The sequence below is a fragment of the Aedes albopictus genome, chromosome 3 (genome assembly GCF_035046485.1).
Source record: "Aedes albopictus strain Foshan chromosome 3, AalbF5, whole genome shotgun sequence".
Classification (NCBI taxonomy): Eukaryota; Metazoa; Arthropoda; class Insecta; order Diptera; family Culicidae; genus Aedes; species Aedes albopictus.
In genome coordinates, this window is record NC_085138.1 from 295,756,946 (window position 1) to 295,781,999 (window position 25,054).

The 25,054-nt window shown below is 40.2% G+C and overlaps 1 long non-coding RNA gene across 1 annotated transcript in view; it reads left to right on the forward strand.

Moving 5' to 3' along the window:
- The window catches only part of LOC134284024 (uncharacterized), a 1,044,900-nt gene extending 1,026,025 nt beyond the window's left edge, over positions 1 to 18,875 (forward strand). Inside the window, exon 4 of the long non-coding RNA XR_009995578.1 lies at positions 18,488 to 18,875. This is a non-coding gene — a long non-coding RNA (uncharacterized LOC134284024). The remainder of the gene's footprint in view (positions 1 to 18,487) is intronic.
- Positions 18,876 to 25,054: the final 6,179 nt, after the last annotated feature.

Sequence of the window (25,054 nt, forward strand, 5' to 3'; positions counted from 1 at the left end):
CAGGTCTGCTATGCAGAAATGCCTGGACGAGGGAGTTTTCCCAGAAGCTTGGAAGAGGCAGAGCCTGGTACTATTGCCAAAGGCGGGGAAACGACCCGGAGACCCGTCGGCATATAGACCAATATGCTTGATTGACACGGCAGGGAAGGTGCTCGAAAAGATCATCCTCAATAGAATGTTGCGGTTCACCGAGGGCGAAAATGGTCTTTCGAGTAACCAGTACGGCTTCCGGAAGGGGAGGTCCACCGTAGACGCTATCTTGTCGGTTACAAAAACCGCCGAGAAAGCACTCGAGCCTAAGAGGAGGGGAATTCGCTTTTGCGCGGTAGTGACTCTGGATGTAAGGAATGCGTTTAATAGCGCCAGCTGGTCTGCTATTGCCGATGCGCTCTTGCGTCTGGGGATACCGGAGTACCTGTACAAGATTCTCGGAAGTTACTTTCAGAACCGCGTACTAGTATACGACACGGAGGTCGGTCGGAAGTGCTTTCACATAACCTTAGGAGTCCCGCAAGGTTCCATCCTGGGTCCGGTGTTATGGAATGTCATGTACGACGAGGTGTTGAGGTTAGAGTATCCAGTGGGAGTGGTGATTGTCGGATTTGCCGACGACATTACGCTCGAAGTCTACGGTGAAACGATCGAGGAGATAAAGTTGACTACCAACCACTCGATCAAGGTTGTGGAGGCGTGGATGCGGTCCAGGAAACTGGAGCTGGCTCACCACAAGACAGAGGTGACGGTTGTTAACAACCTGAAGTCGGAGCAGCAGACGGAGATCAGTGTAGGAGACTGTACTATCCTGTCAAAGCGCTCCGTCAAACACTTGGGCGTGATGATCGACGATAAGCTTACCTTCGGTAGCCACGTCGATTATGCCTGTAAAAGAGCCTCCACAGCTATTGCGGCACTGTCCCGGATGATGTCCAATAGCTCTGCGGTGTACGCCAGTAAGCGCAAGCTTCTGGCTAGTGTTGCTACGTCCATACTTAGGTATGGCGGCCCGGCGTGGGGCACCGCGCTAAGTACTAAATGCTACCGACGGAAGCTGGAAAGTACTTACAGGCTTATGTGCCTGAGGGTTGCGAGCGCGTACCGTACCGTGTCACACGACGCTCTCTGCGTCATTACTGGTATGGTGCCTATCAGCATTCTTATCAGTGAGGACATGGAGTGCTTCGAAATGCGCGGCACAAGAGGCATACGCAGGACTGTCAGGATGGCCTCTATGGTCAAATGGCAGCGCGCGTGGGACAGTTCCACCAAAGGAAGGTGGACCTATAGGTTGATACCGAGGGTAGATAGTTGGATTAATAGGCGCCATGGGGAAGTCACATTCCACCTGACACAGGTCCTTACAGGTCATGGTTGCTTCCGACAGTATCTACACCGTTTCGGGCATGCGGATTCTCCCGAATGCCCAGTGTGCAATGGTTTAGAGGAAACGGCGGAACACGTTTTGTTCGTGTGCCCGCGTTTTCGCACAATGCGTGACCGCATGCTTGCCACATGCGGGGAGGACACAACTCCGGACAACTTGGTCCAGAGGATGTGTAGGGATGAGTTTGGCTGGAACGTCGTTTCAACGGCTATTACCCACATCGTCTGGGAGCTACAGAGGAGGTGGCGCGTGGACTCGGAGAATGGCTAGTCCAGATGCAGTACAAGAGGTGGTCCAGGGGTTCGGAGTCGGCTTCGTAGGTCATACCGGTGCCCTGCGGTCGAGATCGACCCTTACAACGATTAAGTGGCCGCGGAGAGGAAGTCCCGGTAGTGGTGCTGTCGTGGCGTCGGTCTACTGGGTTGGATCCGAGCCCGCGGTTGGAAAGGGGTCCCCGGCAAGGGTCGGGGTAGGTGAGATCCTGCTGTCTGCAACCTACGGGTGCATCTGATAGGGCCTGAAGGGTAGTGATACCCTTCCTTACGGGCAGGTCAGATCGGGTTGCACGTGGGCATCAGTTCTTGATGTCCGCTCAGCAGTAGGGCGCGGGCGGGGTTGACCCTGCCCGCCTTCCGAGGACAAAGGGAGTGGCGAGGACCACTCGGGATACTGGCTAAGCGCCAGCATGCTACCGTGATGGACTCTCCAAAGCGAGTCATCGATGTTCGTTGCTGCAGGCTACGCAGCTAACCTTGTGGGCGCGATGTGCACTAGCCCCTCTCTGAAGCAATACCTTCTTGGTGGTTCCGGAGAGACGTAGGGTTTGGCGACCATAGGAATGGTTTAGTGGGTACGAGGAGAGAGTAGTCCTGGATTTTACTTTTGTTGTAGAAGACGGCCTGTCAGACCTACACTACCCTAACCTTCTGTTAGGGTGTCTGTTGAGCAGATTATCCCCCTATGGTTTGGAAGGAAAAAAAAAAAAAAAAAAAAAAAAGGGGGGTTTCGAAGGCATTGCAGAGAGTTTCAGAGGATTTTCGACGGGTTTTTGGAGGCGTTCCGGAGGGTCTCAGATGAGTTACATGGGGTCCGAGGTGTTTTGGGGGTGATTTTTGAAGCATTTCAGGAAGCTTCAGATGATTATCAGGGGGTTAACGCCGCTGAAACCAGTTATGAAGGTTTTATGAAGACATTTTTGGGAGTTTCGGAGGGTCTGAAGTGCATTACATGGCGTCCGAGGGGGTTTAAGGGGATTTTGAAAGGATTTCAGGATGTTTAAGAGGCTTTTTAGAGCTATCTTCACTGAAATCCTTGAAACTTTTTGAAACGCTTTTGATGTGTCTTGAAATACCTCTGGAATTTCCAACTATATTTAAATGCCCTCGAAAACCTTGTACTTGAATTGCCCCTGAAAACCCCTTGGATTTATTTAAGGACAAACGTCTTGACATCCTGCTTCAATAGTGCATGAGAACTTCAGACGCACAAATCTCAAGAAGCAAGCTTAAAACAACAATGCATTTTATTATTCTGTTCTTGCTCACTTGTAATAAGCTTAAAATGAGAAGCTTAGGTGCGCTGATTTTGTTTCCGACGAGATTTGTGCCCTCAAAATCGTGAGTAGGTGCCGAAGTCGGCCATTGTGGCGGCCATTTTGAGATTCTAACAAGTCTGTCCTTAACCTTTCAGCACGCGCGCTGTTGTAAAAAATACAACACTACCAAAAAACCTCGCTCGTCGTATACAGCGCGAGCGCGGTGCAGTTTCGGTTGCTTGATGGCGCGCGTCCTGAAAGGTTAAGGGTGTTCTTAAAACCTCGCATGATACGACCTGAAAAACATCGAAACGCTCTGTAATCTCCGTAATTCCATTGAAATCATGTTGGTTTAAAATTCCCCTGACACCCCTTGGAACGTATATAAAAAGCTCTGAAAACCTTCCTGAAGCATTCCTTCATCAATAAACTGAAACCCCTCCCATTCCGATGCTCTATACACTAGGCGCCCCTCCGCTCTTTGCTAAAATTAGGAAAGACCCCTCACTTGAGGCCTTTTCTCTACACGGGTCTGGCAAGTACAATGATACATTATGCCCAGGGAGTCGAGAAAATTCTCCCGACCTAACCTAACAAAAAAAACTCTAATTAATCCACCTTTCTCATGCCTTCGAAAACACATTTCAACACAACTCAAGTGACATGTTGATGAATATCGCACTTTCATACGGTTAACAGAAATCCATTTCATGGCATCAGAGATCATATCGTATATTTGGCTTTTGAGGGGTTTTGAGCCTTGAACTCTTGAATAACAGCCGCAATCTTGAATTTTGAATTGCCATTTTGGATTTAGGTCTTGCAGCTTGGAAATTCTGGTCACCATTTTCGGACTGATCGCTACTTTTGAACTCCGGTTGTCTTCCTCATGCCAAATATACCCATATTGTACGGTTTTAGAGCCTAAACCTCCATTCGATTTAAGCCCAAGACACTGAAGACGACAGTTGAGGTCGAAATACGTATCTGTAAAAGGATGCAAATATTCTTAGTTGAATTAAAAGGGACAGTACTTAACACTATTTTTTTTACTCCATTAAACAGCCGTTATCTTTAAATTTATGCATATTGGATATTTCAATCGTCATTTTTGGACTCCAGACATCTTTACAATACCAAATACAAACATATTGCATGGTTTTAGAGCCTAAAACTTCATTAAACAATCGCCATCTTGAATTTGGAGCCGCCATCTTGGATTTTAGACCGCCATCTTGGAAATTCTGGTTGCCATTTCTGGACATCTTCCTCATACAAAATATACCCATATTACATGATTTTAGAGCCTATAACTCTATTGAACAGCCACCATCTTGAACTTGGAGTTGCCATCTTGCATTTTGGGCCAACATCGTGAAATTTCTGCAGTGTTCATTTTCGCATAAAATTCGACAACCATATTAAAGGTTACAAAAATCGCCGCAGTTCAATGTATCGCATGATGGGGCTGGGTTCAGTTTTATATACGGCCAGTTCCACCGGTGCTGGTCCGGATCACTGAAATAGCCATAACTCCGGAACGCCTCGACCGATCCGAATCCCACTCTCGACAAACTCACAAATTGTGAGTTCTTCCTTCGGAAGGGAAGTAAAGCGTGGTCCCGAGATGAACTAGCCTTGGGCTAAAAATCTTGTTAATACAGATAACAAAAAAAATAATAGCGAACAATGCGGTAAATTTCCAATACGATTCGAGCTATAATCAGAAAAATCGGCCAATGGGAAGCACATTCAAAATAGTAAACTTTTTTTGCGCACAGACATACATACATACATACACACATACATACATCATCTCAATTTGACGAATTGAGTTGATTGGTATATGTGACTTGACGCTCTGAAACTTCTATCGAAAATTCGTTTTATGAGTGAACATATAGCCTTTCAGTACACTTCGGTGTACGAGAAAGGCATAACAATGTGTTACACGTTTTGAATAATAATCACTATTTTTTTGTGTCCAGATTGTTTTTTGAAAATCTTTCATGGATTTTTTTTGAAAGTCCTAGCATCTTTAGGCATCGCTTCAGAACTTCTTCTAGAATTTCATAGAATTTTCTTTGGAAAAAATATCTCCAAAAATTTTTTTAGGAAAGCTTTCACGATTTTCTTTTAAAAAAACCTCAAGGATTGCAAGTCCAGGGAAATCTTCTATGGATTTCTTACAAAATCGATCCATGGTTTCAAGCCCGTGCACAAGAAAGGGTTTTCGTGAGTTAAACCCCTCTCTTTGCCCCAAGTTCATGTATTAGGCACCCCTTCAACTTTTACCGTGAATGCACAAAAACCCCTTCCTTCGCCTTTACGGCAGGGATGCCATATATACAGATTTTTGAGCCTCCGTCCAGATTTCATTTTATATGAAATACAGATTTTTGAGCTGGAGGGGCTCATTTATTTTTGTATGGGATACAGATTTTTCACCAAAATTTTGTATGGGATACTGATTTTTTTTAAAAATCATCTGGCATCCCTGCTTTGCGGTGCATGAATTACTCCAGAAATCCGGTCTTTTAATCTATCAAAGTTTTTTTTTAAGAAACTCCGCCGGTTGTTTTTTCCTTCTTCCAGGGATTTAAAAAAAAATCTACAGGGCATCCTACAAATATTCCCTCTTCAAGATTTCTTTAGATTTTTATGTGTTCATTTCGAAATTTCACAAGGAATTTGTTGAGAAATTCTTCTAGGGTTTCATTTGATTCCTCCATGGATTCCTTCAGAATTTTCTACAGGGATTTCTTTAGAAATTTGTTCAAAGGTTATTTAATAAATCCTTCCGTTAGTTTCTTCATAAAATTTTCCAGATATTTCTTCACAGTTCAAGTATTTCTTCAGGAAATCCGCTGGAGATTTGCTCTGAGGATTCCATTGAAAATTCCCACATCAGTGTGTTCAGAAATTTCTTCATGGATTCGTTCAGAAAATCCTGCAGAAATTCATCCAAAGATTTTTGAATTGTCACTTTCAGTGATTCAGGCATCAGATTTCCACCAGGTATTCCTCGATGTACTACCAAAAAAAATATCCGGAATTTCTTCTAAAATTTCTCCACATATTCTTTAAAAAATCTATTCAAAAATATTTCCTAGGAATTTTTACGAAAATTCCTTAAGTAATATCTCAAGAGTTTTTCCTATGGATCTTTACAGGCGCTTATCTTTGCGTTTCTTCAGGTATTCTCACTGAAATTCCTGCTGGGATATATTCTGAAATTAATTTGAAGAGATATTTTTATCTTCAAAGACTTCTTTGGAATTTCAGGGATTTTTTCAAAAGTTCTTCCAAGAAGGAAATAACAAACTCTTCCCAGTGCATCTCCAAGAATTCTTTGAGAAATTCCATTAGAGGTTTCTGCATGAATTTCTACAAGGTTTTCTTTAGAAATTGCTCTTGGTGATGCTTTTTTCATCTGAGGAATCGCTTCAGAATTATCACCTGGGATGCCTTTAAAGATATCGTGTCCAGATATCCCTTCAGGGATTTTTCAGAAGTTCTTCCAAAATTGCACAAAAATTATGGCAGACAATTAAACGTTCCATAATAAATACAAAATTTCCCATAAATAATTCGAAAAGTCCCAGTGAAGAAACAGGGGTGTAAGCAGTAATAAATAACAAAAGTTCCATAAACAAATAGAAAAATGCATAAATAAATCAAAAGTTTCCATAAATAATTGATTTTTGAGCAATTAAAAACGTCAAAAATGCAATGAATAAATCAATTGTTGCAATAAAAAAAGCCAATTTGCCCACCAAATAACTTCGAATTTTCCATAAATAAATCCGATTTTTCCATAATAAATTAGAAAATTCACAATAAAAAAATATCGAAAAAGCAATAAAAAATTCAAAAAATGCAATAAAAAATGACGAAATTACCCATGAAAAACAAATGCAGAAATGTATGAGACAGTGAAATGCTGAATCGCACTTATATGATTGAATCGACTGAAAATCTTGCGTAACTATGATTGCAATTTACCAAGCAATTGCTTGCTGTCCGAACTCGCTATCGCTCGTCGGACCTAAAAAAAGGGATAACATCTATGTTTGCATTATACCGGGCAAATTCTTGAATCTGTGGTTTGCCTAGAACCGAATCGATGCAATTGCGGTGCATCGGATATCGGAAACTTCGGCGGCCTTCTGCCGCCTCAGTTCCTCAATCCTCTATGCGGCTTCGCCGCATGGTCTATGTAATTTTTGGCTCAAAATACATTTACGTTTATTGCTCGTTTTTTGACATTTATTGATAATTTATTTTTTTGTTATTGCACTTTTTGAATTATTTATTGCATTTTAGATATTTTTTTTATTGTGAATTTCCCAATTTATTATGGAAAAATCGGATTTATTTATGGAAAATTCGAAGTTTTTTGGTGGGGAAATTGGTTTTTTTTATTGCAACAGTTGAGTTATTCATTGCATTTTTGACGCTCAAAAATCAATTATTTATGGAAACTTTTGATTTATTTATGCACTTTTCTATTTGTTTATGGAACTTTTGTTATTCATTACTGCTTACACCCCTGTTTCTTCACTGGGACTTTTGGAATTATTTATGACGAATGATCACTTTCTTACAGGCATCCAATTTTTCACTCAAGTGATCAAATTCCACGGATTTATCCACCTCCGCGATCATGATTTATCACTGCATCGGAGGAAAAATAAAAGTCTCTCACTCAAGCGCTCACGATAATTCTCTTTCTCTCCATGCACAACTCGCGAATATCAAATTTTTCACTCCGTCTGCGAGTCACATAACGTCTCCACCGATGCACGAGATAAAATATTTGACGTACAGTGGTACCGTGTTTACATTAAATGTTTTTGTTTTCACGGCTAACTAGATAACACGGGACCGCCCAGACGTCAAACGGGTGAAAACGTGGTTGGGTGCAGACTGAGCCACCATTTTCTCCTGCGAGAGCAAACGATTTGTGAGTAAGGACTTGTTGGAGAGAGCATACTTTTATCACGCAAAGGAATCGGAGTGAGAGCCTTTTCAATCGTCTATGGATGCAAGGAAAATATCACAGGCTACTTTATCCGGATAATATCGCTGTGTGATAGATCGTTGCTCGCGTGAGTGAGTGAACATTTTGGTGCCTGCTTTCTTATGAGTCGTTTATATTTTAGCCCAAAAATTATTGATGACAGTTATTTTGCCCAGCTCTAAGTTTCACCTTTTTTGGTTGCTCCCGACTAAAATCTCATAAATCAGACTTCTTAACACTCCCCTTCCTGGGATTTCCTAGAAATATTTACGACAATTCCATAAGAAATATCTCTAGAGTTTTTCCTAGGGATCTTTACAGACGCTTATCTTTGCGTTTCTCCAGGTATTCAGTTTTTTTTTCAGAAATTCGTCCACAGACTTGCATAAGAATGCTTCAAAAAATCCTCCTTTATTAACCCTTATGTGACAGGGTACCCGGGTACCCAGCACCCATTTAAAATACACGGTGTAGAAAAAAGCAAAAAGTTTGTCGGACACATAACGGTTAAAGGATATATATTTGCTAGGAATTTTACCAAGGATTTACCGAGAAAAAGGAAGATATTCCTCCTGGAGTTCCTTCAAGAATTTCCTTGGGATTTCTTCGGATTGTCTTCCACAGATTTATGCAAAATCACTTTCTAAGATTTCTAAAGGGATTTTACTGATGCTTTCATTACTACCATAAATCATTACACCCGAATGTAGAGGTTTGCTGAAGTGTACTCATACGGTCATAGAATGAGGGACTTAAGTTGACACTTAAGGGGAGAATCGGCCTTCCTGGCCACGGAACCCCTCAGGAAATCTCTCTGAAATTTCTGCTGGGATATCTTCTGAGATTCATTTGAGGAGATGCTGTTATTTCCAGAGACTTCTTTGGAATTTAAAGGAATTTCTTCAGGAATTTCTACAAGTGATTTCTTCAAAAGTTCTTCCAAGGAGTTTATCAGAGATAACCCTTCCCAGGGCTTCTCCATGAAGTCTGTAAGAAATTCCATTATTTGTTTCTGCATGAATTCCTGCAAGGGTTTTTTTTGCTCTTGCTGAAGCTGGTTTTATCTGATGGAAACACTTCATAATCATCACTTGGGATGCCTTTAAAGATATCGGGTTCAGGTATCCCTCCAGAGATTTTTCAGAAGTTCTCCTGGAATTGCACAAACATTACTGATGAATTATTTGAGGAATCCCAAAAGCAATATCCCTTATAAAACCTTTGGAAACTGCTAGAAGCAATTACTGAAAATGTTTTGAGGAATTCCTGGACAAAAATTTCTGAAGCAATTTCTGAGGCTTAAGGAGAAACTCTGCAAATAATTTCAAGGCAAACATGCTTAAGAAAGATCTGAAGGGATTCCTGAAAAAAATCTGTCTTGCAGAAATCCTTCAATCAATTTCTCAGGGATCCCTGAAAGATTTTCTGAAGGAATGCCTGGGTAACTCCTGGAGGTACCTCAGAAGAAATTTTCAGATTTGTTTTTTAAATAATTTGTACACAAAGATCAATCAACAAGTTTCTGGAGAAATACAGGGGATGGCCAAAATGTTTGGGATAGGCAACTTTTTTTCTCCCACAAAAAAATTCAACATGCTGGAACTTTTCATAGAGTGCATCAAAAAATCTCAAATTTTGACTGTTTATCAACCTATGATATGTGCATCATTGGTACAAATTTGGGCTCGATTGATTAATCTTTCGCAAAGTTAGAACCGTTCGGGTAAAACACTATTTTTCAGACAACTCATTTTTAAGCTGTCATATCTCGGAAACCAGTGAACCGAATTCAATGAATTTTTAAACGTTTATCAACAATATATTGATACTTAATACGACGATATAAAATGTAATATTTTTTCACGGCGAATTAAGTTATACCGAGTTAAGATTTTTACCCATATAGAGGAAAATAAGTCAAATTTACAATATCACACAAAAATTATTAAATGTGTTCTTCCTTCAATCTAAATAGGCTCTAATATATCTGATTTGAGATAATTTGAGAACAGCAGTGGAAAATCTTTGGATATCAACACTAAAATTTACTGACATTGATGTGAAAAAATTAGATTTTTTCGAGAAAAATCCAAAAAGTGTCAATCCATGATAACTTTTTTCAATGTTTAAAAAGTACCTATGTTGTAATAGTTTGTGAAGCATATACATATTGTTAGTGTATGCTCAAAATTTCATTCAATTCGGTTCACTGGTTTCCGAGATATGACAGCTCAAAAATGAGTTGTCTGAAAAAGTGTTTTACTCGAACGGTTCTAACTTTGCGAAAGATTAACCAATCGAGCCAAAATTTGTACCAATGATGCACATATAGCAGGTTGACAAACAGTCAAAATTTGAGATTTTTTGATGCGCTCTATGAAAAGTTATAGCATGTTGAACTTTTTTGTGAGAGAAAAAAAAGTTGCCTATCCCAAACATTTTGGTCATCCCCTGTATTTGAAGGAAATCCTGCAGTGAAAATCAACAAAAATATCCTGTAGGCATTCTTTACCACATTGAAAAAAAAAGTTTTTTTGAAGGAATTTGCGGTAATCATAGAAAAATTTCAGATAAATTTCATGAAGAATGCTTAGGAGATTCTGAAGTGATTTCTACAGAAACTACTTTTCGAACCCTCTAAGCAGAATACTCACAGTGAATAACTGACACTGAGGAAGATTACAAGTGGTAGTCGAAATACGCGTACATATCTGTCAAAGGATAAGCAACATAGGGCGGAATTAAAAGGTACGAAACTTATTACACTCATTCGAAGCAATGCCAGGGTTGATACGTGAAATAGCTATTAGAGAAATTCTAGGAAGAACTTCCAGAAGAATCTCTTGAGAAAATGCTTTAATATATATGGAGTAAAACCTGACAGAACCTCTGGTGAAATTTCAGCAATAATTTCAGCAAAGTTTCTGAAAAAAATCTGAATTTCTAAAGGAAAACTTCCTTCAAATCCTTGTGAATAAAATTCTCCTGGAATTGCATCTTTTGAAGAAACATTTGAAGGAATTCCTGAAGAATCCTCTGGCTAAATTCCTGCTAGAATTTCTTGAGAATATTTTAGGTGAATTTGCGGAGAAATTCTAAAAAAGAAAATCCTAGACAATGTTAAGACGTTATTTATGGAGGAATTCCATCAGAAATGCTTTAAGAAATACATGAAAGAATACTAGCATTAACTTATGTACCTATTTTTTCATTCAATCAACACAGAATAAATCAGAAGGAATTTTGCATGAAATTCCTGAGGAAATTCATGAACGAGTTTCAAGATTATTGTTTTGATAAATTACTTGAACACGGAACAGAAAGAATATGAAAGAATATCTGAAGGAATCCCTGTAAAGTTTAATAGAAATCCATGGACAGGGATGCATTTTGAAGGAATACTGAGAGGACTTCAGAGGAATTCTTGCTAAAGTCATACTAAGAATTCCATGGGACAATCTTCATTCAGTAAATATTCCAGAAATGCTTTGAAGAATCTCTAAAGGAATCTCTGACTGTGTTCCTGGAGAATTTTCTATAAATTTTATGGAGAATTCATGCAATATTCATAAATGGAATTCCCGCAACAATCTGTCTTCCGTAGTAATTACAGAGAAAAGTCGAGAAATAATTATGCATGGAAGGGTTTCATCGGAAGAATTCTTTACTAGGCCCTGAAATTTAAAAACCTTGAGTAACCAGCTTTGATTTTACCATGCCCTGCTGGTTACAAGACTATCACCACCATACATGCATACTTTTCATTGCCACAAAACAGCGGCACACGGTGTCATAATTTCGATTATTATCGACTTCCATGTACCTCGGATTTTTCTTCATAGAATGTTAGAATTTTGGCTATAATGTATAAATGCAAAATTTGAAAATATTCTATCGGAGAAAATTTGAGTTAGATGAGTTTTTCATTATTTTCCTTACTAAAAATCAATAATTACTATTTTAGCCCAAAAAACGTCCCATACAAAATGTATGGAAACATTTTCGCCGATGAAATATTTTCTAGTTTTCCGATTTTGAACATATAGCCAAAATACTATTCATTTTCGAAGAAAAATCCGAGGTACAAAAATGTTCGATAATAATCGAAATTTTGACACCGTGTGGCAAAAATATGATCCGTTTTTTTTGCTAGATTTTGTCCACTGCACTGCTTTTACACTCCCATGACTTGTGTCCTGATTATAGGACACGTGGCTAGTGGTTAGCCTAATACAGCGCGCATCTTGCCCTGTATGGGCGTTATGGCCACAGTTCCTCTCTGAGGTGAACCAGCCAAGGCTTAAAAGCTGTTTTAATAAAGCAACTAATAATAATAGTTCCCCTACTTGTTTCTAAAATGCCCTTTAATTTAATACTGCTAGCGTCCGTTGAAGGCCGCGTAGTGCTAAAGTATTGGTAACGCAAAACAGCTGTATCGGCGTAATACCTTATTGAGTGCGAGATGTATAATTCCACGTATTTTCAATTAGCTTCTAAACCTCATCAACAATAGTTGAAGTGTTAGTTGAAATAACCGTTCCCCGAAACCGAGCGGTCCAAACAGCCCCTATCATGAAACTCCACTCATCGTCATAATTTTCGCAATTTGCCACTATAAGCTGCCTCCGGTGGCTCGTAAAGCACACACCTAATTAATATTTGATGATTCATTCGCCTGTATTGGTAGGAATTGTTTCCGTAAATACGTATAATTATATCAAAACCATTACCACTTAAAGCTCGGTTGGGCCCACGAGTTAATCGGAATCCACGAGGCGCACATTTGGCCACGGTTGGCCATTTCGGTTCCGCTTGGAGGGAATTTCGTGTGTTTATAAAATGGGACGCAGCATATTTATCCGCGCCAGCCACTTCATATCGCAGAATAATCATAAAACGCACAACACTCGAGAGCAGAGATGCCAGATATACAGATTTTTCTGTATTATACAGATTTTTAGAGGTTGATACAGACAGGATACAGAGTACAGAAAAAATACAGATTTCATGATCTTGATACAGATTTTTCCTCATACATTCATGCAAGATGGAAAATAAAGTAATAAAAATTATTGAGAGTACAAACCCATTAAATTATCTATATTTTTCACATTTGACCTCAATTTTCAATCATTTCATTACAGGAAATTTTTCTTTAAAATTGAATGCAATAAAACAAATATTACGAAACATAAAAAGTGCTAGATATGTAATAAGCATTCCTTAAGGTGAAGATATAACGAAGCCACAGCTAAAATTTTCAAGAGCACAAATCTGAAGAACCGTATTTCGGATTGCGCTGAAAAGTTGATCGATTGGTAACCCGCTGGTGGTGACTAATCGATTAACTTTTCAGCGTAATACGATATTCGGTTCTTCAGATTTGTGCTCTTGTAAATTTGAGCAGTGGCTTCGTCATAACTTCACCTTAAGGGCGTTTTTTTATGTTTTATCACGTTGACATCTTAATCTTGTAAAATAAAATTTTTTAACCTTCGTCCAAAATAAAGTTTTTTAGCAAGTTTTCAAAGATTATGTTAGTATATGGAAAAATCGAATAAAGTATATCTTTGCTGATTCTTTTTTATGTGTATTGTTGTTTGAATGAGTTGCGATTTTCCAGTGAAATATGAAGATGTAAGGAAAATTTCAGCTTCAGCACATGAAAAATGAAATAAAAGTTGGAAACTTTGCTAAGCAAAAGACTTGGTTTTCTTTATGCATTTCATTCTTATATTTTGAATGAAAATAATGAAAAAACTTACGAATAATGTTTTCGTTGAAAATTGAGAATATTGACAGTTTTTTTTTTAATAATAATATCGAATCGAACCTGAGAAGAAATAGCCAGAAAATTGTGTTGAAGATAAAAAATCGATAGAGCTTTTGGAAACTACAGAGTACGAATACAACCTGCAAAAATATGATGCATCGTGCATCGAATGTAGCAAAATTAACACTTCATATGTAATGAAAATATTTGAACATTCTCAACGTTACCTTGCAGATGAAAAGAAAAGAATTGCGAACGCGAATTGAACTCAGGTCCTTTGGGTGTGAATATCACGCCCTAGCAATTTTGCCCATCTTAGCTTGTTGAAGCACAGAGAAAGCGGCATGGGAGGGTGTTTTTTCTAATTTCGGTAAAAGGCGGAGAGGCGTCTAGTGTATGGAACACCGGTAATGGGAAGGGTTTTTTTTTAAAGAAATTCTTGCAGGGATTTTTTGAGAAATTTCTCGAGGGCATTCTTATGATATTCTTTGATTAATTTCTCCAGGAATTCTTTTGAACAGTGTTGGTAAAAACCCTAATTCTCAAATCTCACGCTTGAGTTGTTTCACGCGCAATACTTGACTCACCAAACTCACTGCCGAAAAAATCATGTATGAGTTGACTCGAGATTTAACTCATTGCGTTATTTCTTGGTGTTCTTATTATTTACATCAAAGTGTTCAGGATTATATGATAGAACAAAAGCAAACCTATCGTACAAAACCATTGGATGTCGATCAAATTGATTTGGATTCGTTTTACAAGCGAACGAGATTTCGGCGCTTGATTCGTGAGAGCGTGATTTTGCATGAAAATCTCGCGCGTGAGAAAATGATTTAGTTTACTCACGCAGGAGCGGTTCATGAGTGAGCTTTGAGTGTGATTTTACCAACACTGCTTTTGAATAGATTTCTATGGGTTCCTTCCAGCAAGAAAAACTTTACACACTCTTCTGGGAATTTGTTTAAAAAGTTATCGAAAATGTTTTGTCGACGGACAACTCGGAATTTATTTCTGGGATCTTTGTAAATGTTGTGTAATGCGTTCCACCAAGGATTTCCCGAAATGTTTCTCCAGGTACTTCTTCTATGATGTAAAAAAATAAATTCGGGTTAAGTACTGCTCCTTTCAACTCCACTAAGAATTTGCATCCCTTGACAGATACGTATTTCGACCTCAACTGTAAGGTCGTCTTCAGTGTCTCGCACTTGACTCGACTGGACTTGACTGATGTCGAGTCAAGTACGAGATACCGAAGACGACCTTACTGTTGAGGTCGTAATACGTATCTGTCAAAGGATGCAAATTCTTAGTGGAATTTAAAGGCATAGTATTTAACCCGATTAAGTTAAAAAATAACTTTAAGAGCTAGAATTCTTTCAGAATTTTCTGCTTATATTTCTTTAGAAATTCGTATGTGAAGACATATTTATCTAAAAGATTTCATCAAGATTTCAAAACTTAGAAGTTCCTTCATGGTTTCGTTTTGACGTCTCCACTCACAGACATTTTGATTCAAACCTGTTTAGATGTGCATAGGTGAAAGCTGTGTAAGTTTGTGCTCCGTTCAAAGTTTTGTTAAAAATGAATCAAGTCATTAGGTCCGAAATTTACATGTGTAATTATAATTTCAGTGTAATGTTGTCAGCCGTTCAAATTGTCCATGTTCAAACCCACTTGACCTAAAAACAACCTTTAATGTGAGTAATTTTATGTTTTATGTAACAAATGACTTGACTACTCAAACTTTGTATGTAAATTGTAGTTTGCCCTGAAGATGAGTGAATAAACGCTCGAAACGTCGGCTATAATTAAAACCGTTGTTTTATAAGTAACCCGATGACCGAAAACGCGCCTGTAATTGCTAATTACCATCCAAACGGTCGTTATTCCATCAATTCCTTCATGGAGTATACCTGAAAAAAAAATTCTGAAATTCTTCAAGTAAATTATTCATAAATCCCAAAGGAATTTGTTCGGAAACTCTTCCCAGGGAACTCCAAGATTTTTTGAGAAATTCGTTCAGTGATTCCTGCAGAAACTCCTTTTTTTAGAAAAAAGAAAAAATCTTGGTAGACTTCTGGAGTAACTCTATCAATGCAAGAATACTTGAGAAATTTCTGTAGTGATTCCTGGAAAATCCGTGGGGAAATTTATAAAGAAATCTTTTAAAAAATGCAGGCATTGCAGACAAAGGTACTTGTGGATTTTTTTAAAGAAATCCTTCAATGAGTTTCTAAAGATTCCCTGGAAAATTTTCTGAAGGAATCCTTGGAAGAACTGCTGGAGGTACTTCTTCATCGTAAAAAAACTCGTGCAGTTTATGAAGAAATTTCTTGGAAGAATATTTTAGAGAACCAATAAAAAAATCAAAAAAAGAGATTTTTCAAGGAATCTTTGAGAAACCTACAAGAACTTTTAGACACAAATATACTTTGAAACATTTCTAGAAAAAAATCTTTGAATAAAGCTTATTAGTAGTTCCAAAAGATTCTCTCAACAATTGCTGCAGAACTAATTGTTGAGAAAATCTTTTGGAAAAAAAAATGAAAAAAAAAAATCCCTGGAGAAAGGTCTGAACAAATCCAAAACAATGCCTAGAGGAATACTTCAAGGAACTATTGGATAAACTTTGGGGAACTTTACAGAAAAATCTAAAATTTCTAAAGGAATTTCAAAAAAATCCCGAGAAAATTGCGGAAAAAATTAGGTAAGTTTCTAAATTTCTGAAAGAATCTCTAAATGTTTATTAAAGAAAAATATCACCTGGAATTGCATCTTTTCAACATACGTGAGAAGAAATTCATGGAGAAACCCCTGGAGAAATTCATTGATAAATTTTTGGAGAAATGCTATAGAAAAACTCCTGAAAAAAATTTGGAGGAATTTCCCCAAAAATACTTCAAAAAATACATATATTAAGAAACACAAGCATAGCTTATGTAGCAATCCCTGAAGGAATTTTCTCTTTAATCCTTTAAAGAATTCCATGAGGATTTTCGAAAAGAATTTCTATGGAAACCCGTGAACCAGTTTCAGGGTATTTTTTGAGAAACTCCCAGGAAAGTCCCAATGAAAATTCTTGGAAGAATCCCTGGAGAAATTTTCACAGAAATCCGCCGACGTAAAAGTTCAGAATTATTAAGAAACCAAAACCAAACCATTACATTCTGCTATTTACACCGTTTAGTAAAAACTTACTGCAAATAGAAATGTTCGTGCAAAATTCGGGACTCAAACATGTTGTTTACATGTTGAACCCATATATTTCTAACGGGTCTGACAGGATTTACGGAAACGGTGTTTTTTGGCTTTCAGTCACAGTTTCAAAATACAGACAAATACAGATTTTCTAAAATCCTGATACAGATGTTTGGAAAAATCATCTGGCATCCCTGCTCGAGAGTGTGTATGTATCGCAGAGATACTCATTTTCACACACATCTCTGGTTAGTGGCTCACCCTCTCGGGAAGGATAAATCCCAACTGCTGCCGGCTGGACGTCTGCTCTATTACTACTAGCAGTAGTCGTCATGGCATTAGCCGCGTGCTATCCTGATGACAAATGACACCACCCAAACCCAACAACGTGGTAGGTCTCGTTAGTAAGGGGAATACGTGGAAGGACATGATATGGAGGTCCCCGATCCACCATTCAAACAAGAACATCTACACCCATTAGTGCGCTAGAGGACGACAGGTTCCCCACCCGCGCCACCAGGCGATGCTCTTCAAGCCAAACATACACTGGCTGCGCTATTAATTATGCTTGGCACACAAAAAGCGGCTCCTCTTCATCTCCAACCGCTTTTCATCTGATGCTAATCCGCATCAAGGATGCAGGCGTAGGTGGAGAGGAAAAGTATGAAATGTGCCCTTACTATGCATCGTTGCAAGAGTCAACATTTCTCTCATTAGGTGCATTTCACCCTAGGCTCTCCCTCACCATACCAACCATGCATTCGGCTAGCCCTTATGAAGCTGCGTGATCCTGCAAGCGGCTGCTACATATCACATAACAACAACCTATCGCATATCACATTCATATGCTGCTGATGCTGCTTGTTAAATAGTGGGTGAATGGCAAATGATGACGGCGCCTAAGAGCATGACAACGACGACGTCGACGATGACGACACTTTTGCAATTCTGCTGCAGCGTCTAGACACAAAAAACAAGAGTAAAGGGAATCGCTATTCAGAAGGATTTCTTTTAAACACAATTTTTCTGACAGAAGATGGTGGCGAGCGTTTTCTCGGTGCTGCTCGGTGAGGACTAGGACGAGGTGCTGATTGAAACAGTATCATTGGTGTGGCGTGGCATGACGCAGGAAAAGAATAGAATTTCATACGCCGGATTTGGGAGAGGTTGGTAGCCAGCAAGCGCAAGCATGTCGTCCTTTCCATTTCGTGCTTCATGCATTCAATTTGCCAATCTCATTGTGCAAGTTTCCGACAAAGCGCTATTGTTCATGGTGCGCCTAATCATGACTAATGTAGGTGATCTGCAGACGTCCGTCTTTGAAGTGAAGCCAAATTATTTGAAAATTGGTGGTTTGTGGAATAAAGAACTTTGTACGGATTTCGAAGGACTCAATACTGAATTAAGGCAAACATTTAATAACTGATCCATTTTTATTTTCTCATCCTAATTTAGGCAGTATAATGTTCCTGAATGTCTCTTACCTAATGGTTTTATATCTATTTCACCTTCATCCTTATTGCATAGACAATCGCCTCCACTAACCGTCCCTATATCTATTTCTTCTCATTACAGGTAATTACGGTTGGCAGCAGCCTTGACTCATAATGTCACTTTACGAAAGTGATAGAAGCTGTTCCGAGTCAAGCATAAAAAAAACTCCCATCTAAGATCCAGCAGTAGAGAGCTAATAACAGTAAGCCAGAGTACTTTGAAAGAGCAACACTATTAACTAAAAGTTTCCAAAATTGCTCCCGCAAGAATATTATCTGCTCTAAACCAGTCCCAACAGCGGTTACAGGTGTTTCTTCCGAACTGATATTTTCCAGAAGCTTATACCCTCAAACTGTCTTTTGAATCGCTCCATCCAATGCAATTTCGAAGCCAGCAGAATCAAAATACTCAACACTGACTGCAGAAAGTCTTATCAGTAGAGAGGAGAGCTTACAAACCCCGGCAGGAGCAGCAATGGGGACTATCATCATCATCATCATCCCGAAACATTAGCGACCGTCGGTCCCCGGGGCGATATCATTTTGCTTATAATTATGCTTTCTTGTTGAAGCTACTGATGGGTAGGTATCGAGCAGGTACGATGCAAATGATTCAGCTCAGCAATTGCCCTGCACTAGAAGGAGGAAAAAAGTTGGATATCACTTTCAACTTTCACTATTCGTTGTAAATTCCAACAAAAAGATCTCATTACTCGACAAGCAGAGGCGTGCGTTGACTTCCTGGGAAATGGATGATGATCCTGAAACATGACCGACCATGCGTCTCCACCACTTTGAAATTGCCGTTTGTTTTATTGATTGTTTATTATTTTTTGCTTTTATTTATATACATCCATGGGCTACTGGCTGAACTTAGTTTTAGTGGGAAAACACCAGCGAACTCGGCTGCTGCAGAGTGATAATCCTTCACGAATCCCTTCAGGCATTCCTTCAGAAGTTCCTTCTGAATCCTTCAACAAATTTCTACTGATTTTATGTAACTTTGTTTTCCGATTCCTCCTAGAGTTCTTTCTGAGATTCATTCAAGAGCTCCTTCTGGAATTCCTCCAGCAGTGCCTTAATGGATTGATTCTATAGTTTCATCTAAGATTTCCTCAGAGGATATTTAGAAGAACCCCCAGGATTTCCTACTGAAATTACTCCAGCAGTTTCTTCTGGCGTTCTTCTCTGGAAATCCTCAAGAAGTTTATTTTCGGATTCGTCAAAAAAGTTCCTTTTAGGATTTCCTTTTTCGGGAATCCCTCCAGCAGTTCCTTTTGGGAAGTCGTCAAAAGTTTCTTCTGTGATTTTTCAAGGAGTTATTTCTGAGATTCTTTAAGGAGTTTCTTGGATTCTTCCAGAAGCTCCTTCGAAGATTTCCTCAAGAGTTCTTTTACGGATATCTCCTAGAATTTCTTCCTAGAGATTCATGCAAGATTTTCCTAAATTGACTAAAAGTTGCTTCTGGGATTTATCCAAGAATTCCTTCCAAGTTTCTTCTTGGTATTTCAATCATGATTTCTTCCGATATTCCTCTGAAGAACTCCTACGCGATTTTATATGAGCGATTCTATTGATGTTTTTCCAGTAGGCTATCCAGGATTCCTTCAGAAGTTCTCTCTGTGATTCTTCCAGGTGTTTTTTTTTTATCTGAGATTCATAAGGAAATTCCATCTGGAGTGCATCTAAGAGTACCAGGAATACTCCAGGAACTAGCCCCCTGGGCCACCAGGACGGCTCCACTAAATGTTCATTCTTTTTATCTTTTAACATTACGCACATTTCAATTTCGTCAACTTATTTTTGGGAATATCAATACTGGTAATCCAGTCACACGCCAAAATGAGTGCAGCTACAGACGAAGCCAACGTTAGCTTTGCAATGTGATGGCAGTTAACCCGGGAGCGGTCGTGTCGTGTACTGAGTACACGCACCATGAAAAATGCACGCATGTGGTACACGGCGTGAGCGCGGCGTCGCTGCAGGTAGTCAAAGACGCGACTGCTCGAGGGTTAAGGTGGAAAATCAAGAAAACCATTGCATGTTTGCATTCAATCTTCAGAGGCATAAATCTGACGAAATAAGCATCGAAACAAGCTGCACTTGTTTATCTTGGCTTTGCTCACTTGTAAAAAGAAGCAGCTTTTCCAAATCGAGTGCATTCATTTACGAATTTTTAAGATTGGTGCTCTTGAAAGCGTGAGTAGAGGTCCAAGTCGGCCATTGTGGCAGCCATATTTGAATTCTCTGGATGTTTCTTCTTAAGAGAACCCTTGAAAATGTAGTGTTTTGCATGCATTCGTAATGGGTAAGGGGTTACGAATAAATTAGGTATATGTGAAATTAAATAGAGGAGTTACTGTCAGAAGTCTTTTTTTTTTTTTTAATTTACCATTCAATTTGACGAATTAACCCTCCTTGTGCATTAGAGTCATGTTTTACCCAAACCGTGCACTACGTCAGCAAGCTGTTCCCAACCTTGGCCGCCATTGAGTTGACAATATTTCTAGGGGGTCACTACCTCAAAAGGGTTGGGAAGCACTGCATTGAACCACATCGTTCTAGTGTTGATAGGGTTTTAAACTCCTTGGGCAACCGCGTCAATTCCCGGCTACTCACAGCAAAACAAATCAAAATATCACTTGTGCACAACTATTAGATGGATGCCTATGTGATTTTTCATTTGATTTTTCTGGTGCCGGGAATTGGCGCTGGACTAGATGCAGTAACCTCGTTCAAAATCAACTTTCCGGCAGAAAATCTTCACAGCAATCAGTCTTAACAACAAATTCCGCAATAAGGTATCTGATTCAGATGGAAGAAGTGGCCGAAAATGGTCGTTTCGTTGTGAATTTAGGTAATGCACAATTTTGTTTACCTGTATTGCGGAGAATAGGGTCAAACCCCCTATTGGCTATTCTAGATATTGGGTTTCTCTCTCATCAATGTTTAGACTACTATGATAATTTGAGAATCCACTGAATCGTTATTTCTTAGCGATATTTCACACTAATTATTATTTTTATTATTATTCTTTATTTACGACCAATGATGCCAATTATCATCTCACGAATGCTCAATCAACTTATCAATTGTATTTTTATAGCTTGTGATTGGACTGTACACTGCTCAGCGATGACCAGAGGCAAAGAGGTGGCAAAACGAACATGATGTAACTCACAAACGATTTTGCACACATCTGTCAGTGTTGCCACATGCTCACCCGAACAGCCGAACAACACCGAATGGGTTGGTTTTAGAAGCTACGGCACGAACGCTCGACACGCACACAGAAGCAACATTCGCATGTACCGCACATGCCACACCAATAACGTTTCCAGCCTACGATGCATCGCGATAAGCTGAAGCATCGAAATTGATTGATTGATTTATCTTTATTTGAGAGACTTTCAGCCCTTGGCTGGTTCGTCTCTCAGCATCGAAAGCGATGCGACATGGCTTGGCTGGAACGCAACAGCTCAACGGCGAAAAGGAGCACCCAACAATATGCTGATCAGCGCCGAGTCTGTTCGTGTGCTATTCGTACGGGAGGTTGGTTTGATGAAGCGAGGAAGGGTGAAAACGTATTCGTTGTCGAAATCGAATCGCATCATTTCGCGAATGTTTTCACCAAATAGCAAGCTTGCTTTCGGCATTTCTGCATAGTAAATCTGAACATCCCAGGAGCCTCTACAAAAGCTACTTTCAGGCCAGGTTCGGAACTTCATCTGGAGCATGACTTTGGCAGCCACGAACGCGTCCCGTTGCTCATTTAACTCCTCATCAGTACGTGCTCACTACACCCGTCGCTGCAGGTGTGGCCGATAGTCTCTCATTCCTAGAGTGAACTTGCCTAGGCATGGTGGCATCGCGCACAAGAGCACCGCTAACAGCTCGGCACCGCCTGTATCGAGTAAGTGAAGCCCTACGATCAAAAAAACCTTCTAAATCTTTGCATAAACTCCTTTTAAATACCGTAAGGTAAACTTCTCCTAAACTCTTCTAAGGCATCCCAAAACACTGGTAACCTCCCCCTCTGACTTGCGTTCAAACCCCTCTGGAACTCTTCTGAGATCCTCAGGAACTCATTTAAAACGGTAGTCCACTAATCCTCTAAAGCCCCATGAAACGCTTGAAACATGCATGAGACTTAACGTGAATACCTAGGGAACACTTGAAATATTCGGGAACTGTCCTAAAACCCCTAAAACCCCATGAAATGTCCTGCAACCCATTGAAACGCCTTGTCACCCCTGAACTTCTCTTAGAAGTCTCTGTTGGGGCAGGTCTGGGCTCACCTGTATCTGTTACTTCCAAACGTGACAGTGAGATGCCTATCACTCTCCGTTCCGCTGAACAAGGTAGATCCGGGTCCTCAAGTTCCAAAAAGCAAGCAGGAACTTTACAGGAGCGATATACAGGGGATAGACAAAATGATCGGGACTTTCAAAATTTTCACTTTTTAAAAAATGTTGAACTAGCTGTAACTTTTCGAAAAGTGAATCAAATGTTCTCAAATTTTGACTGTAAGTTCATCAACTAGTTGTGTATCAGTGGTCCAGTGGGAAAGATCGAAGTTATAAAGATTCTTGGAAAAGGTAAAATTATCCGATAGCCAACTTTGAGCTATTATATCTCCGGATTCAATGAACCGAATGCAATGAAATTTTGACCATTTATGACTTACATAATGAGCTATGGAAAACCGTCGAATTATGACGATTAGATTATTTTTCTAATAAAACATAAAATTATCCAAAACTTTAACATCGTTTCAAAACTCAAGATGCAAATTATAATTAATTTAATTTCCCTCTAATTGACTTATATACCTTACTTACCGGTCAGGCTAAGGCCGGGGTGGCCTCTGCTGTACATAGTAGCCGCCTCCATTCCGCTCGGTCCATGACTGTTTGCCTCCAGTTCCGCACTCTGCGTAGGGTCCGCAGATCGTCCTCCACTTGGTCGACCCACCTAGCTCGCTGCGCTCCACGTCTTCTTGTACCTGTCGGATGACTCTCGAGAACCATTTTAGTCGGGTTGCTATCCGACATCCTGATGACGTGACCCGCCCACCGTAGCCTCCCGATTTTCGCGGTATAGACGATGGTAGGTTCTCCCAGCAGCTGCTGCAGCTCGTGGTTCATTCGCCTTCTCCAAGTCCCGTCTTCCATCTGCACTCCGCCGTAGATGGTACGCAACACCTTCCGTTCGAAAACTCCAAGAGCGCGTTGATCCTCTGCACGTAGGGTCTATGTTTCGTGCCCATAGAGGACGACCGGTCTAATCAACGTTTTGTAGATGGTTAACTTCATGTTACGGCGAACTTTATTCGATCGTAGAGTTCTGCGGAGTCCAAAGTAGGCACGATTTCCTGCCACAATGCGCCTCTGAATTTCTCTGCTGGTGTCGTTGTCGTCGGTCACCAGTGAGCCCAAGTACACGAATTCTTCAACCGCCTCGATTTCATCACCGTCGATATGAATTCGGGGTGGTGGGCGCAGTGATTCCTCCCTGGAGCCCTTTGCCATCATGTACTTTGTCTTCGACACATTAATGACTTATCCGATTTGCCTGGCTTCACTCTTTAGTCGGATGTACGTTTCCGCCATCGTCTCAAATTTACGAGCTATAATATCAATATCATCGGCGAAACCAAGCAGCTGAACGGACCTCGTGAAAATCGTCCCACTCGTGTTTATCCCCGCTCTTCTTATTACACCCTCCAAAGCAATGTTGAACAGCAAGCACGAAAGACCATCACCTTGCCGTAACCCTCTGCGCGATTCGAAGGGACTCGAGAGTGTCCCTGATACTCGAACTACGCACATCACTCGATCCATCGTCACCTTGATCAATCGTATCAGTTTATCCGGGAATCCGTATTCGTGCATAATCTGCCATAGCTGTTCTCGATCGATTGTATCATACGCCGATTTGAAATCGATGAACAAGTGATGTGTGGGCACGTTGTATTCGCGGCATTTCTGAAACACCTGTCGGATGGCGAACATCTGGTCCGTTGTAGCGCGTTCACCCATAAATCCAGCCTGATATTGCCCCACGAACTCTCTTGCAATCGGTGATAGACGGCGGCATAAAATTTGAGAGAGTATCTTGTAGGCAGCACTCAGTAGTGTTATCGCGCGGTAGTTCCCGCAATCCAACTTGTCGCCCTTTTTGTAGATGGGACACACGATACCTTCCATCCATTCCTCCGGTAATACTTCCTCCTCCCAAATCTTGGTAATGACCCAGTGTAGTGCTCTCACCAGTGCTTCTCCACCGTATTTTAGAAGCTCGCTTGGTAGTTGATCTGCTCCAGCGGCTTTGTTGTTTTTCAACCGGCCAACCTCCTCCTCAATCTCTTGAAGGTCAGGGACCGGAAGTCTTTCGTCCTGTGCACATACTCCTAGATCTGTTACCACGCCACCTTCGGTACTTGCAACGTCGCCATTGAAGTGCTCATCGTAATGCTGCTGCCACGTCTCGACCACCTCACGCTCGCTCGTGAGAATATTCCCGTGATTATCTCGGCACATGTCGGCTTGTGGCACAAAGCCTCTGCGCGAGCGGTTCAGCTTCTCGTAGAACTTTCGTGTGTCCTTAGCGCGGTACAGCTTTTCCATCGCTTCGCGATCTCGTTCTT